This window comes from Sabethes cyaneus, chromosome 3 (assembly GCF_943734655.1).
Source record: "Sabethes cyaneus chromosome 3, idSabCyanKW18_F2, whole genome shotgun sequence".
NCBI classification, from domain to species: Eukaryota; Metazoa; Arthropoda; class Insecta; order Diptera; family Culicidae; genus Sabethes; species Sabethes cyaneus.
Window position 1 is genome coordinate 149,886,248 of NC_071355.1, and position 16,373 is coordinate 149,902,620.

The 16,373-nt window shown below is 40.8% G+C and overlaps 1 protein-coding gene across 1 annotated transcript in view; it reads right to left on the reverse strand.

The window, feature by feature from the left end:
* Positions 1-6,643, reverse strand: part of LOC128742144 (cytochrome b5-related protein-like) — a 28,972-nt gene extending 22,329 nt beyond the window's left edge. Inside the window, exon 1 of the mRNA XM_053838379.1 lies at positions 6,525-6,643. The gene's annotated coding sequence lies outside the window, so the exon portion shown is untranslated. The remainder of the gene's footprint in view (positions 1-6,524) is intronic.
* Between the last annotated feature and the right edge of the window lie 9,730 nt (positions 6,644-16,373).

The following is a 16,373-nucleotide window of genomic DNA, read 5'->3' on the forward strand; positions in this document are numbered from 1 at the left end:
CAACTCAACAGAATTCGAAAAAGTAGTGTAAAGGGCGATTGTAGAGCTTATTATTATCTACACTATTGTTGAAGAAAATATGGTTTTATCTTTTGTGTTTACAGCGCTATGCGATTGCTATCCCGTTGGTAGCCAAATGAGCGCTTTTTTTTGCTACCAACCAAAATTACCATAATTCTAGATTAAAATTAAAATAATTAAATAATTCTAGAATCTCGATACTAGAATCTCTAATATCTCGGGACTGAGAAGAGATAGAAGGTGCCTGTCCTTGGAAATGTTGTTTATCTGAAAGAGATCAATCTGACTGCGGACAACAAAATTCGGAACTGATACGATAGATGGCGCTTATAACTAGTATAACGATTTTTATAATGTCTAAACAAGACGAATTTGAAAATGATCGGAACACCAAAATGTTTGCAAATAGCATTCTCTAGACGATTTTCCCAAAACAGAGTTTGTGAATCATCTACAATGTTCCAGTCTTTCCCTGGCGCTCTATTGGATTTCATACTCTTGATGGCTGCTACAATTTCATCCAGCGATGGCGCCTCCGAGTTGACGCGAATAATTCGACGAACTGTAGGCGTCATACGCTGCTGGTTTTGTTGCTGTCTGACATTTGAAACTCGGAATGGTTGTTCAAAATGTTCAGTCCATCGCTTAAGCTGTTCTGTACGGTCAGTTAGTAGCTGACCGGCTCTGTCCTTTAGCGGCATCTTCATCCTGGCACCACAAAGGCGGCGAGAAATATCGTACAACAAACGTTCTCTTGTCCCGCCTACAAGCCTGTTTGACAGCCCACTCCAGTTCGGCGTATCGTTGACAGGCCTTCGGCGTGTCGTTGACGAGACTTAGCCTATTTGGTTCGCGCCTCTCTTCGCTCGTCGATCTTCCTCCTAGTTTCATCCGAAATCCACTCCGTCCGCCCGCTGCTCGCTTTGCCGAGGCTTTTTTCACTGGTCGTGACAAAGGCGTTCTTGATGCCAGTCCTTTGCTCTTCGGCGTAGTAGTGGCACCCAAATTTCTCATCCTGTCGTTGGACACGTGCGAGCAAACGTATTTCGTGTTGTTTGAGCCAATCTTCGCGTTGAAGTTGCCCAAGTGGATTTGGATGTTCCCCTTCGAGATTTTCTCAACCACGCTGTTCAGCTGGCTGTAAAAACTCTCTTTCTCCTACAGTTTGGCAGCATCTGTTGGCGCATAGCACTGTATTGCTGTAAGGTTTCTAACCCGTGTTCTAAATCTGGCAACGATCATTCGCTCATTTCTCGGTTCCCACATCATCAGGGTTGCATAAGCCCCAGGGCTCAGTAGGAATCCAACTACACTTTCTCGAGTAGCATTTTCACCTCGTATGCCAGAGTAAAGCAAGACTTTCCCGGATGATGTCTTGTGTTCGCCAGTACCCGGCCAGTGGACCTCGCTCAGCCCCAAGATTTCAAGCTTTAGGCGGAGCAAGCAGTTCTTTCAAACTACACCAATCCATAATCGTGTCAAGCTCTCGCTGGAGACAAATTGCATCGACCTTAGCGCGAATCCTCAAGTAAATCTTCAGATCCTACGGGCCGACAGTCTAACGACGACGATAAACAAGAGCATTCAAAAACGTGGTCGACATCATTGAAGTTCAGCAGGAAGATTAACCGTCCTAAATGACTGCCTTATGGGATTCCAGAAGAGGCCGGAAACTTATTAGTTTATTTTAATTTAGGATACGATTTCAGACCTGCCTTCGGGGAACATGTATGTCTACCATGTGTGTATGTTTAAAAGAGAGCTGTAATCGACATCTCCACTCAGTAATTCGAAGACAAAAAGCCTTTGCAGTAATTTTCTTCTGTCAGCTAACGAATGCAGATCAATAAGCTTGCAACGTTCCTTGTAGGTTGGTAGATTTGCGGCATCGTTCCATGGCAGAAGACGCAGAGCATATCTCAAAAAGTTCTTTAGAATGGATATAATGCCCACACAAAAACTGCGCACAACGTTTTAAGCGCGTATATATCCTGGAATGCGTTGGTGTTTGTTTTCACGAATCCAAGTGTTGCGAAGGCCAGTGATCGTTGAAATATGTCCGTTGAATCTGAATTTAGAATCAATAATAATGCCCAAGTCCTTTATGGTCTGCACTCGGCGTGGCTCTGCTCGATAAAGTATTCGTTACGCAGGGGCTCGCGTACTCGGCTAAATGGTAAGACGCAACATTTCGTGACATTAGGCCGTATGAATAAAACAGTTTGCTTTGCTTTTCCCGTGTAAATCTTATGGGAGCGTTTACTCTAACTGTTTTATTCAAACGGCCTGCAAGTTAATGCATACCATTAAGCGTACACCATCGTGAAAGAGAATCAAGATCGCTTTGGACAGTACAACAGTTAAGTCTGGTTTTGATTTCACGGAAAATCTTTAAGTCGTCGGCGTACATCAGCTTAAAGATGAACTTAAAAGGCTGCTCAGCTCATCAACGAAAAGCACAAATAACAAAGGTTTTAGATGGCTGCCTTGGGGCACGCAAGATGGTATCTTGAAACAAGACGAGTTAATACCCTTGATACTGACAAAAGCGAAGCGGTCGGTAAGATAAGATTGGATCCACAGTGTCGCCCAGTTTGGTAAGCCCAAGCGTCTCAGTTTTTCAATTGCCAGTACTATGGAACTTTGTCGAATGCCTTGCTGAAGTCAATGTATATTGCATCAACCTGTCTTCTACTTTCTATACTCTTGATCCGCGATAGTTTTCAATATCGTGGATATTTCCAGCCTTGTGTATTGGGTTAATTGATGCAACTTTCTATACCGTTGGGAAAATGCCACGATCAAGTGACCGATTGAAGATTATTGACACGTAGCAAATTGTTTAATGAACGAAAGTTGCAAACTATCAGGGCCAGGACCTTTTGAGGAGTCCGCCGACGAAATTGCTTCTTCCGCATCCTCGACGGAAACGATCAAGTGTGACATGTTGTGATGCGTGATTGAAAACCTTTGACCTTCATAATCAGTTTAGGACCTGCGAGATTGGAACTAAACAAACGCAACGCACTCCCGCCGATACCGAGTCCGAGTGTTTCCTATTTAGCAACTGCAACAGCATAATTGATTTTGTCGAACGCTACAGATAAGCCAGTACAAAGGACGTCGGAGGATCCGCTAAGCTTTCCGCAATATATGATGTGAGGTACAGGAGATTCGTAGAGTTTGATATACCTGCAATGAATCCTTGTTGATCATCACTTAGGTATTGTTTGTAGTGTAATTTGTCCCATCTACAAAAAGGGCGATCGCACAGAACAGAAGTGGAAGTCCGAACGATTCGGCGGTAACAGAGTCTTTTTTGCTTTTATTTTTCTTTTGGCAAGGTTTTCGCACAGAAACAAATAACAGCAATATAAGCAGAACACTCGTTACCTATTGCATAGCAGCTTTCATATGCTTTTTTTTTTTTTCGGCTCATTTATTTTCAACTGATAAAATAGGTGACAATGCTTAACTCGTTCCTTACCCTATATAACAACTGATGACTTATTTGAGTAGCATCGCACCTCGAGGTCAACTGGGAGGTTAGATCGATCTATGTGTTGCAGAAAAAGTGTCGCGAATACCAAGTTCCTACGCACCGCTTTCCCAAGAAGCTAACAAAACTGATTAAAGGCACAATGGATGGTGTACAGTGCTGTGTACGGCTATTAAGGGTGTCATCAAACTCGTTTGAAATGCGTAAGGGACTCAGAAAAGGTATTGGTATTTTCTACCTCCTGTTCAACATCGCGCTAGAAATGAGTTATGAAATATGAACTTGCGGGTATGATCTTCAATAAATCCAGTCAATTCATTCACTTCACTGATGACTGACGACATGGGCATTGTAAGCAGTACACTAAACTGAAACGTGGAACAGAGAAGGTGAATACGTCAAGCACAAAGCATGTGTTAGTCAAAGCCTGCAAGACGTGCAAGTCATTCTTACTACAGTATTTACAAAACCTTGAGGGCTGGCTAACTTAACTCCCGTACCAAGAATATCATGTAAAAAAGCAAAACAAAGCTTCGCCGTCAGCTGTTAGTCGTACAGGACAATTTTCAAGACTAATAATGAGCGGGTACAATCCTATTGACTCTTACAACCACTCCCAGTCGAGATTCGAACCTACGACGAATGACTTGTTAGCCCAGTGGTAGCCCGAGGCCAACTGCAAGGCTAAGTTTATCGTGTATAAAAAGCCTTAGGCTTAAACGTCTTTCTAAGACTTGACCATTCGTTATCGACAGACTTCGCAGCCGGCTGTTAGAGGACAGGACAGTTGCGGGGGTGGGGCCCCAGCTAACATAAGATCGTAATAGAAAGCTCACATTAAATCGTATGCAAGTGAATTTTACATTGGAATCGTAAAATGACTAGAGTATGTCAAAACAAAGTGAACAATAAGTTGTTTTGTAGTCGTGTCTGTCCTTATATACAACCCATGACTGTAAATTATAAAGCAGTGCAGATGATTGTAATATTAAGTTATAACTTAGTCATATATTCCGGAGTATTAAGTTTCGTGTTCTAAAAACCGCTGTTTAAAATGTAAGATAGAATTACAAATAACTATCAAATTTCTCGCTCATATATTGCCTCCACTTTGGTACTTATAAGTTCTTAAGTGGCGTGAAATATAACTTTTTCGTGCAGATACGATTTCGAATATCTCAGTTCCAATCAAGATATACAAACCAAATTGTTTGCTGGGGCAATAATCCTACTACTCTATTTAGCAACACCGCCTAGCCGTGATTCGATCATACGGCAACTGGCTTCGTACCTTGAAGTTAACTGAGCGGTAAGCTTATCAAGTACGAAACGCAATAAAACCGTACAAAGTACGCAGGTTTTTAAAAATTAAAAAATATCATTTGAAAAAAGTGTTTCACATAATTTTCTACGATAATGGAAAGCTCAATTTATTCTCAACATATTACCGTGTTGGGATGATGCCTTCAATTAAAATAACAATTACTAAACGACATAGTAGCTGTTCATAAGTAACGGCATACAGCAAAAGAGGACACACCACAATAGATCAAAGAACTGGTCGCAGTGCTCTAAGGTCCCCAACAAGCAAAAAAACAAGGAAAAAAAAGTTATTTTCTAAATCAAAATCAAAAAGTGAAATTCAAAAATATTTCGACCCGTTTTGTACGTTTGTTTTCAAAAACGTCCTGATGTAAATACTGTTTATGTTTATCGTTGATTAAAATCATTCCATCTCGCCTTCAAAATGCTTTCAACTTTCAACTGTGCGTTGTAAAAAAAACTGCTCACGATTAATAGAGTTAAAGAGAAATGTGCCCCAATTCTGAAAACTGCGGAACCCCCTTTTTACAACACCTTCAACCACTTAACTTTGATCGTAAAGGATTGCTTGCTGACAAACAAAGGGACCAAAGAAAAAAAGAAATTAATGATAGACAAGTAAGTATGGTGGTACACATTGAGTTTGTTTTTATGAAAACGTTTATATATCCAAATTTGCAATACATCACTTGGCTACTCAACTTGTTTGTTTTGATAAATTTCCAGATAAACTGCACGAGATGTCACGTTGATGCAATCGTCATGCGACATACCATTATCGTTAAAGTTTTGTACCTCATTCTGTACAGCATCTGGGAATAACCGCACAATAATCGACACCACCAACTGAAATTCCTTACTCGAGCAACGCAGTTCTTATGAACTATAAAATGAAAATAAAATTAAAGTTTATGTCCGAAACGAACAATTCATGCTGTTAAGGCAAAGCCTTACTGCTAAAATCCGCAATCAAAACTTGACCTTCTTTTTCAACTAAACCGCAGCAATTTCGGATCCATTTTCATTGCTGAAAGAATTGAATCCTAGCGATTCTAACAGTCTCTCCCGGTCTAAATACGAACATACCTTCCTATTAGGACAGTTCTGCTTTTAACCAATCACACAAAGTGCGTTTTACAGTTTGGTACTTAACTGTAAGCTGCTTGATAAGGTCATTGTTATCAAAAAATATATTATCTTAGATAACTTGCTCCAATAAAATCGAAATTTCAATCCCAAAAATAGCTTTGATTCTAGAGAATTTATAAGCACAGTGTTAAGCTACTTTCTTAGTAATATTAGAAGACCTGTACTTCATGATCTTTAACCCAAAACATCCAACCGAAAAGATTCTAGATCGAATTCTGACTTTATAATGACACTGAAAACTCGGAAATCAATTCAAAACGCCTAACCCCCTGTTTTCGATGCCGATTTCCTGTAGATCATTCCAAACTGCCTAAAATATTTGAATGAAAGAATAGATATCTCTTCAACTTCAATCCACTTTATTTAACGTACATTCAGTACTTCTAACTTTAATTGTGCTACTTCGTTAATACAAGCAGTTATGATAAACAGCCCCACATACGCTAGTTATCGACGAGGAAACTATATAAAAATTGTTCATTAGCATAACAATATTGTGCGTTCTATCCGAGCACCCCGGCTGATCACTTGCCTGCGTAGGTCACAGCAATTTCACTTGCAAAACGTGTTTAATACAGTAACTGACCGTTTATTGGATTGACTGCTGCTCTGGCTGAGTATGAAATGCGACTGCACCTCGTGCTAACCCGAATCCCGCCTCGAACGTAACTGAACTGGATGATTCTCTACTTTCATTATCAGTTTTGTACTGAAAAACTACGTACGTACTATGAAAAAAAGCATCGTGAGAGTCTAGCTGTTTACGTTTTAATGGTCCAGTGGCCGATTTACGCTCTTGAAAGCCTAGGTTTTGTTTCGGTATGGTTGACTGCAGGTCCTCTCCCACTTAAAACACTCCATTGCTCATGGCAGGCAGAAGCCAGCTGACCTGACCGGCCGGCATTCGCGAGGCACTAGATTTATCAGTGTACTAAGTTTGCCAAACACTATCGCAGCCGAACGTTATCACAGGGTTTTTGTTTATTTTCATTGAGCTTATTATCAGTAAATGGAAGTGTGCAGTCATTTTGCTCGCTAAACAAAGGTTTTTTCGTCGCAAACTTAAGAATCTACTAAATTGTTTACTGTTGTAAACAATTTTGTGAAGCTATACAATACTGCAAAATGCTGCACAAATTGTCCGTGTACTTGTAATGTTTATTATAAAATAAAATATAATAATAAGGTCAGAAGAAAACCTCAAAAGTTTTGAAAAAGACCATTTAATAATTTTTACAAATAGCTCAAGAAAATTACTTAAAACTGATTCGTTCACTTACGATCGCTTTTAACAGCACTGTAAGTAGAATAGACTTAAGGAAATCTTTATCCTTCGAGTCTATTCTATCTCGGATTACGCCTGCTGTCGAAGGTAAACCATTACAGGTACCTTAACCCTTTGTCTGTATACTGGGGTCAATTTGACAGATGTTTCAAAAAGGTAATTGAATGGACTAAATGATAAAATTATGAATGGCGACTGGGCGGGGAAAACCTTTTACAAGGAAAGTAAAGAAAAGTAGTAAAGAAAAGTCTGAAAAATAGGATTTTTTCAGATTTGTGACGTTTATATCGCGAAAACCTTACCACCTAGAGCGATGGTTCCTTCTGCAAAAATATACGCAAACACGAGATCTTCAATGTTACACGTAGCATTTTACAGGATTTGCTCGCTAGGTGGTGTTAATGCAAGAATAATCAACTTTTTTAGTCTTAATTTTTTTGAATTCTTCTAGCGTAAATCGTTCTAGCTCGCGGAAAAATTGGACAGATAGACAAGATTTGTAGTAAACATGGTCTTGTGACAGATAAAACCTATGGCTAATAATGTGGTTCAGAATTTGATCGCTAGGTGGCATTGGTGCTCCATTTGTTTTTATTTTTTTTGGAATACTGACTAGATGTAAGATTTTTTATGTACGGCATAATTGTTCAAATAATCGAGACCACTCTATTCTGAAAATTTTGGAGCAAAATTCAGTCGCCAGGTGTCGCTAGTGATGTATTCTTTTCTTCCGGCACTATGTTCAATTTTTACTAAGCGTTTTAACATACATCCTGGCGGAATCGGTGTATTACTATGCGAATAATTGTTACTAGTTTTATTTTGCGAATTCATGTTGAGGACGACGATCTCTTGTCGAAACAATGTGTTCATACACAATAAATAAAAAAAAAACAAAAACAACACTAGCGCCACCTGATGATTAAATACTGTGCTAAACAATCTATCAAAGAACAACCTGACCAACCTTGCCGAAGACACGAAACTTGCATGTCATCTACTTGTTTAACTGCGACCAATATTTATAAAATCGCGCACGTACACCACCTGGTGGATGAATTCTGAACCATTCACCAAGGTTTTATCTACCACCGGACTATGTTCACTTCGTATCTTGTCTATATAATCAACTTTAGCGAGAACAAGAACGATTTACATTAGTGAGACTCAAAAAATTTGCGACCAAAAGAGATCGATTTTTCCAAATAAACGCCACCTAGCGAGCAAATCCCGTAAATAGTCACAAGCAACTTTGAAGATCTCGTGTTCGCGTATGTTTTTGTAGAAGAAAGCATCGTTCTAGGTGGTAAGACCTTCGTGATATAAACGTCATAAATCTGAAAAAATTCAATTTTTCCAATTCCAATTTCCAAAGATTGAATTTTAGGGTCAAATTGCCCCAATGTACAGACAACGCAAGTATTTTTTTGTGCAAACAGAAGGTTAAACAAGCGTCAAATACATGTGACAATTCCACAGCGTGCTATTTACCAAAGTTAGCGAAACTATGTTTTTCCTAGAGCATTAAATGAGCATTAAACTATGGTTATACTTGGGCAGCTCTATCTGCACCGGAAGTGCCATTTCCGAATATTGTCCTGCTAACTTTATCTCAAGCTAGCAGTGCATTGTTTATTCCTATGAAACAATGGAGCATTAAATTCGTCGTTAGGAGCATTACTTAGCATTAATTGAGCATCAATTAACTGAATGGTGCAACTAATGTTCTGCTCACTTTGTACTGCCACCTTTAGGGACATGTCGAGGTTTTCACTCCTAGCACCGAGGTTGCGGTCTCGTTGACGGCAGAGCGTATCATACTCCATCCGTTTTCGAGGGTCGAAGCATCTAGCTCCACAAAAGAAGGCAGAGCTTCATCCAGTACGCGCACGTAGTTTTCAGCAACTGGCGGGATGTTTAACTGCCGAATGTTTAACCGAGAAGGGCGGCTTTGTCGCGAGGTATAAACCGTCGATAGTTTTGAGCGCACATGTACTGCTACTAAATAATGGTCCGAGTGGATATCCGTATCCCGATAGGGAGCGTACGTTGGTGATTTTTGAGAAAAAACGGCCCTCGATGAGAATATGGTCGACTTTATTCGAAGTTCGTTGGTCAGGTGATCTCCAAGTGACTTTGTGAATATCTTTGTGGGAAAAGAAAGTGCTTCTGATCACCAAATCTCGGGAAGCTGCAAAGTTGATGCATCGCTGGCCGTTGTCGTTCGTGTCGGTGTGCATCACCGGTCCCGATCACCGGTCTATACATTGCTTCCCTGCCGACCTAGGCGTTCATAGGCCCGATGACGATCTTGACGTCCCTTAGTGAGTAGTTGTCGTACGTTGCCTTCAGCTGCGCATAGTTGAAGAAACGGCCTTTTATCCTCAACACGCACATCCTCTCATTGATCGCTTTCCAGTCCATTACGCGATCCTGCATTTTGCCCAATTACGAAGCCAGTTTATAGCTCGTTTGTCGCTGCATCGCTCTGGAAAAATTGGACTTTACCGCCACGGATCCTCCGCATCTTCTCGCCTTTGCGACCGATATCCTGCAGTGCCACGATGCCAAACTTTCGGGGCTCTAACTGATGGAGCAGCTTGTCACCACCAACGAAATCGAGCGATCTGCAGTTCCAGGTACCAAGACTCCATACCATGTCCTTAATTCGTCACCTTTATCCATGCCGAATGTTCCGAGTAACAGAGAGCTACATAGTTGAGAATCTTCACTGTGTTCACACAATCTTCAGACTGTGAGAGATAGAAAACGATGTCGGCTATATTTTTATTCAAAGGCGCACTCATCCAAAATATACTTGTGCTACTCTTTTAGTTTGGTGTATTTTTATTCTGCATTGAATTTTTTTTAATGTAAGCCAAAATATTTCGGGGGGGGGGGGAGGACCAAGGCATATTTATATAGCTGCCACGTGATTCATGCGTCTGCGCCACACTCCATTTTCCATTTTGAAAGTATATATCGCTGAGTTTTACGCTCAAAACCCCCAAGCACTCCTCGATCAGCTTCCTTTAGCGTCCATGATTCGTATCCGTAAAGGGCCACCGGGAGGATTAGTGTTCTGTAGAGCGCCAGTTTTGCGCGAATTTGCAAACTACGGGACTTCAGCTGGCTACGTTATCCGTAAAAAGCCTGATTCGCGGCTGCAACTCGTCATTTCACTTTGCGGCTTACATCGTTCTCACATGTCCCGAGTGTGCCAAGGTATATAAAATCCTCCACTACTTCATATCGTTCCCCATTTAACTCCACCTCGGCACCAACACCACTTGGGCTCCCACGTTCCTTACCAGCAACCATGTACTTCGTTTTGGCGGTGTTAATAGTAAGTCCCAATCTCGTCGCTTCCCTTTTTTCCCTTTCCTTTCCACGTTTGCCCTTCGTAATGCACCTTCCAAGGCAATGTTGAATAGCAGGTTAGAGAGTGCATCCCGCTATTTTAACGCATGATATGGATCCATCCAGCGTCGCACGAATCAGCGTAACTAGTTTCGCAGGAAAACCATGTTCTAACATTATCTGCCACAGCTCATTTCGTTTAACTGAATCGTACGCCGCTTTAAAGTTCACAAACAGATGGTGTGTCAGCAGGTTGTACTCCCGGAACTTGTCTAGCAACTGACGCAGGGTAAACATCTGATCCGTCGTGGAGCGACCCTCACGAAAACCAGCTTTGGTGACCGCTAACGGTCTCAATCTGCAGAACAGGATACAGGAAAGCACCTTGTAGGCAGAATTGAGCAATGTAATTCCTCGATAGTTTTTACACTCCAGTCGATGTCCCTTTTTGAAAATTGGGCAAATGAGGCTATCCAACCAGTCCTCCGGCATTTGTTCTTCCTCCCAGATCCTGACAATGATCCGGCGGATTGCTTCGTGCTCCCCGCTTTTAGAAGTACAGCCGGGATACCGTCATTCCCAGCAGCCTTACCGTTTTTCAGCTCACTGATTGCCTTTTTAACCTCCTCCTGTGTTGGTGGCTCCACAACTTGATCATCGCTTACAATTTCTATCCTGTCCCTGCTGATCTCCGCATTTACCTCTCCATTCAACAGTGTCTGGAAGTTCTCCACCTGGCTGCTACAGCCGTTTTGTCGGTAAGCAAGGTAAGGTTGCCTGCACTATCATTGCACATCACAGGCATGGCAAAATTCCGGCATCTCACCGGTTTATAGAAACTCCGTGTGTCGTTGCATCTTGCATTTCACTTGCATTCTTTAAAAGTTTCGGATTAGCAGGTTACGGAACCTCAGCTGGCTACGTAATCCGTAGAAGGCTCTGTTGGCAGCTGCTTACTTTACAGGTAAATACAGGGGAAAAAAGCTCTCTAGCTGCTTTTTAACCTCGTCCAAAGTTAGTGGACTGCTTGTACATCATCCTCAATCGTTATCCTACTATTGACAGCTTCATCTTGTTCATCACTCAACAATACATCGAAATGTTGTTTACAACGGCTGGGTACGTCGGATCTTTCGGTATTCAGGTTCCCCTTGTTGTCGTTGCACATAACAGCAATTAGCAAGGGTTTTCAACTACCTCTGAATGCCCTGAAGACACTGTACTGCTCACTTGTGAGGAGCATTCTTGAATACGCTGTACAAGTCTGGACATCTTATCATGCAAGCCAGATCGCTCGCATTGAAAGGGTTCAACGTTGTTTCGTTCGTTTCGCGCTATGACGACTGCTCTGGAATGAACCACAAGGATTGGCGCCTTACAAACCGCGATGCCTACTGATAAGGCTGAATTTGAGTAGTTATATTATAAAAATACATCTTTTAAAATATTAACTTTACACATTTTATTTCTTCAGGAAAGCTGTCCTGGAGAAATGTCTGGAGTGCAACGCTGCTCCCACGCATCATGTTTTCGTGAATTTCGAGGCAGCATACGGCACATGCGAACGCGAACAGCTATAGCAGAAAATGCAAGAGAGCGAGTTTCCGGATAAAGTGATGAAGCTAATCAAAGCTATTCTGGAGCGAGTGATATGCTACGTGCACATTTTGAGGGCACTCTCGATTCCTTTCGAATCGCACCTTGAATTGCGGCAAGGCGATGGACTATACTGTAGGTGCTTCAAACAAGCCACTTTGAAGTTAAAAAGCTCAACTTCCAATGGATCGGATGGCGTACCAACAATCTTTTTAAAGAACTGTATTGAATATTGATACTCTAGTTGCTCCAATTCAACGTCTATTTAACTCTACGATTAGCTTAGGTATATTTCCTTCAGAGAGAAGGGAAACAAAAGAAACATAGACAACTACAAAGGGATCTCTACCTTACGTGCATTATCGAAACTCTTCGAGCTCGTTGTGGTCATACCAATTTCCTCCAATTTCTCAAATAGACGTTATCTACACTGACCTTTCCGCCGCTTTCGGCAAGCTGAATCATCAAATCGCTGACGCAAAACTGGATAAACTGGGCATTTGAGGGCAACTTTAAATCGTATGTGTCGAATCGTCTTATTTGACGGATTTCACGCCAACTCGACCAGACTACCAGAGGTTGGCATGACCCTTTCAGAATTTAATGAAACTTTGTGTGTAAAGAGTTAATGTAAATAAACAACTTTGCATAATTAGTTTTTCTAAAATTGATCTAAAGTTCATACCTTTTTCCCAGGAAAGACTTAAAAAGTTTTTGTTAGAAAAATTTTCTAATTTTTTTCTTCCTTTCCCTGTTTTGGAAAATTGATTATTAGTTTTTAAAATACTTTTTTTTTAGTGTAGAAGTGATTTTTATTTTTTTCAGTTTTTTTTATGAAAATTCAAAAGATTTTCTAAAAGTCACCCGTTGATCAATTTTTATATGCCCTATAGTTTTCGAATTATATTTTTTATAATAAAACAGAGACAAAAAATTAAGCCCTTTCCAAAAGTTAGTCTAGACCAGTTTTGGAAAATATCACAAAAAGTTTCATTGAAATCTGAGAGGATGCTGCCAACCCCATAGACGATTTGGCGTGAAATCCGTCTAATGTATCTATTGATGGGTTCGTCTCACCGGCTTTACCGGCTTTTCCGAAGCCCCACAAGGTAACCATCTCGGACCGTGGGTTTTTCTTATTTATTTCAACGACGTCAACTTAATGCTCAAAAGTTCTCGGTTTGTGTTCGCCGGTGACTTGAAACTGTTTTCGAAAATCAACGACTCATCGGACACTCTCGCACTCCAGGAGCAACTGTTGATATTCGCTGGAAGGTGCTAACACAGTCGTTTGGCATTGGTGTAGCTAGAGGGGGTGCTTGGGGGACCAGGCCCCCTTCAGAATTCTGCACGCCACCTCCAGAAATTTTCACCATTGGAATTTGAAATAAATTGAGTGTATGTGCTCCCAAAAGTATTTTCCTTCTTATTTTTCTCGCGCAAAAACCAAACGAATATCAACAGCTTTCTGGTTGCGATAGTATATACCGAAACCTGACATCCGAAACAACCAAAACGAAGGAATCTGATCACAAACGAGCGCGTGGTGGTCGACGGGTGGAAGCAGTTCTTCGATGAATACCTCAATGGCGAAGTTGCAGAAGTAGGCGGAACGGACGTTAACCACCATAGATAGATAGCAATGTCCCGGTACCTGATATCCAAAACGTCAAACGAGACATCGGCTGGCTGAAGACCAACGAAGCCGCTGGTAATAACCAGCTTTATAAAAATGGCCGAGAAATGCGGCTGTATACCAGGTTATTTTTAATATTTGGGAAGAGGAGAAACTACCGAAGGAATGGATGGAAGGAGAGATTTGTATCATCTACAAAAACTGCTGCAACTATCGTGGCATAACGCTTGTAAACGCTGTCTGCAGATACTCTCCCAAATCCTGTTACACCGGCTGTACACCGGCTCTATGGGGATTCGCGCAACTACGGACAATATTTTTACATTCTTACAGATCTTGCGGAAATGGTGGGACTACAACATTCCTATGCATTACATCTTTATTGATTTCAAAGCAGTATACGATACAGTCGATCACGACCAGCTATGGCAGATAATTCACGAACATGCTTTTTAGGATAAACTGACGCGACGGATTAGAGTATCAACGTGCAAGATGGCTCGACCAGGTCGAAAGTGATTCGCCAATTTGAGATTACTGGGAGATTGGCGATGAACAAATTCCGCATGAACAAATTGCTAGCCAAATCAGGAATTTCTTGGCAAACATTGACATCTTCTGTTTCCGAAGGTTCTCTGGAACGTCAAACTTGTCCTTGGCAGTGAAACATTGATTCCCCGAAATTGAAGTATCTTTTTTCGTAGTTCTTGTCGTCCATAAGGCAGCAGTGTGGTTTCGTAAACTTTTGATCGTATAACTTTCAGGCACGGTTTTTCGCCACCGTATTCTATTTTTCGTCACCTTCTGAACCACGAATGTGCGTAATCCAACTCGAATTTTGACCTTCGGCACAAAACTTTTGCTTCTCGAATCTCGAATGGTGGAGTATGGTTTCCGGTCGAAGGCCCCAACTACATCTTTCAGGATTTTGGCGCACCTCAAAAAAAACTCACACAGTTTAAACAATGTACATTGAACTTTCTCCAATTCAAATTTCAATTAATTTTATCCAACGGTTCAGCGGTTTTCCTTTAACCGCTGCGTAGCAATGAAGATAATTTAATTTTACATGCTGAAAAAAAATCAAAGAAATCGATCCACTAGATTCTGAGATACGCCGTACCGAAAAACAGAATTTTGAGAAAAACACGTTTAAAGTTTTATACTGTCTCTTCAGAAGGTATAAGTTTTCCGAAAATTCAAAAAAATCGATTTTCCGACTTTTCAACGTTTAAACGTTTAAACCAATTTACTACATCTTTACATTCGTAATTCAATCGTAACGCAATAATCCTGCACGATAACAGTTGCCAACGAAATCCGCCAAATTAAAGTAAGGTCAATTTCGGAAACCGGCAAATGTACCAATACCAACAATTCACTAGGCTTTGCTCTGGTGGAATGGCGTGTGCGGCTAGCTTTGGGGGCTTGTTAAAAGTGACAAGAAATCGTTAAACTTAGCCATCGATATCGGCACATGTGAACGGTATAATTTCAGCAGCAGATGATTTTTGGTAACGTTCATTAAAGTCACTGATACGGAACTTTTCATCGTCATTTTAAAGGTCACCTTCGATTTGATCACATGAAACAATCTCCTTGGCTATCGACCAAACCGTAAAATTATATATTGGAAATCTACGGTTAAAAAACAGAGCATTCAGCCCAAAGAGCATATTGACCTATATTAAAGGCAGAAACTGCTCCGGTATGTTCTCTGTTCTCTCTTCTGATTTCATAAATTAATATTTTTTTAGAATTTTAATTTTTTTAATTAGTGACTACTTCGTTTTACCACAAGTTTGTGGTGAAGCATGTTGTTCCGGTAGACCGAAGGTGATTACAGTGTAAACACGACCTACGATACGGTATGACTTTTATTGCTGGTTATAAATGCGGCACACTACGTGGGGTTAAAAAGGACCATACCCTTTCAATTAGGTATGACAACAATGAATGAAGCACGCTATGGTTCGTTTCAACTTAAGCAATTCCTCTATGTAAATCAAAAGCAGAAATAATTATGAATCAAAAGCATTTTAGGAGTTACTGGTCTTCGAAAATTAATTCCTCTTCCTGATCAAGGTTATCCATTGTATCGAACATAGATAGTAACCAGTAGAAATTGTCGTCTCCTAACTTGAAAGATCTGCATGGACGATAACAGATAGACGATCATGTGACGCATTTTCAAAGAAACCTACAGACTTTTAATTGTATAATGCCTTGAAAAATTAGTATTTTTTGAAACGGTGGTTCTATACAATTGATCCAGCGCCTCTGCGGTTCAAATCCGGTTAAAATCTTAGATTACAGCTTAGTTCGACCCATGCACCTTCCAGCATTGGACAAAAGCTAGGAGTCACAATGACTACTTGTCAAGCGTAGCTACCAATAACCCTCCCCCCTCCACCTTCCCGCTCTTTCCCCTCCAGTCCAAACATTTTTTATTACTTTCCCCTACCGTCCCTCCATCAATTGTAAAACCACCGTTTTAAAAAATA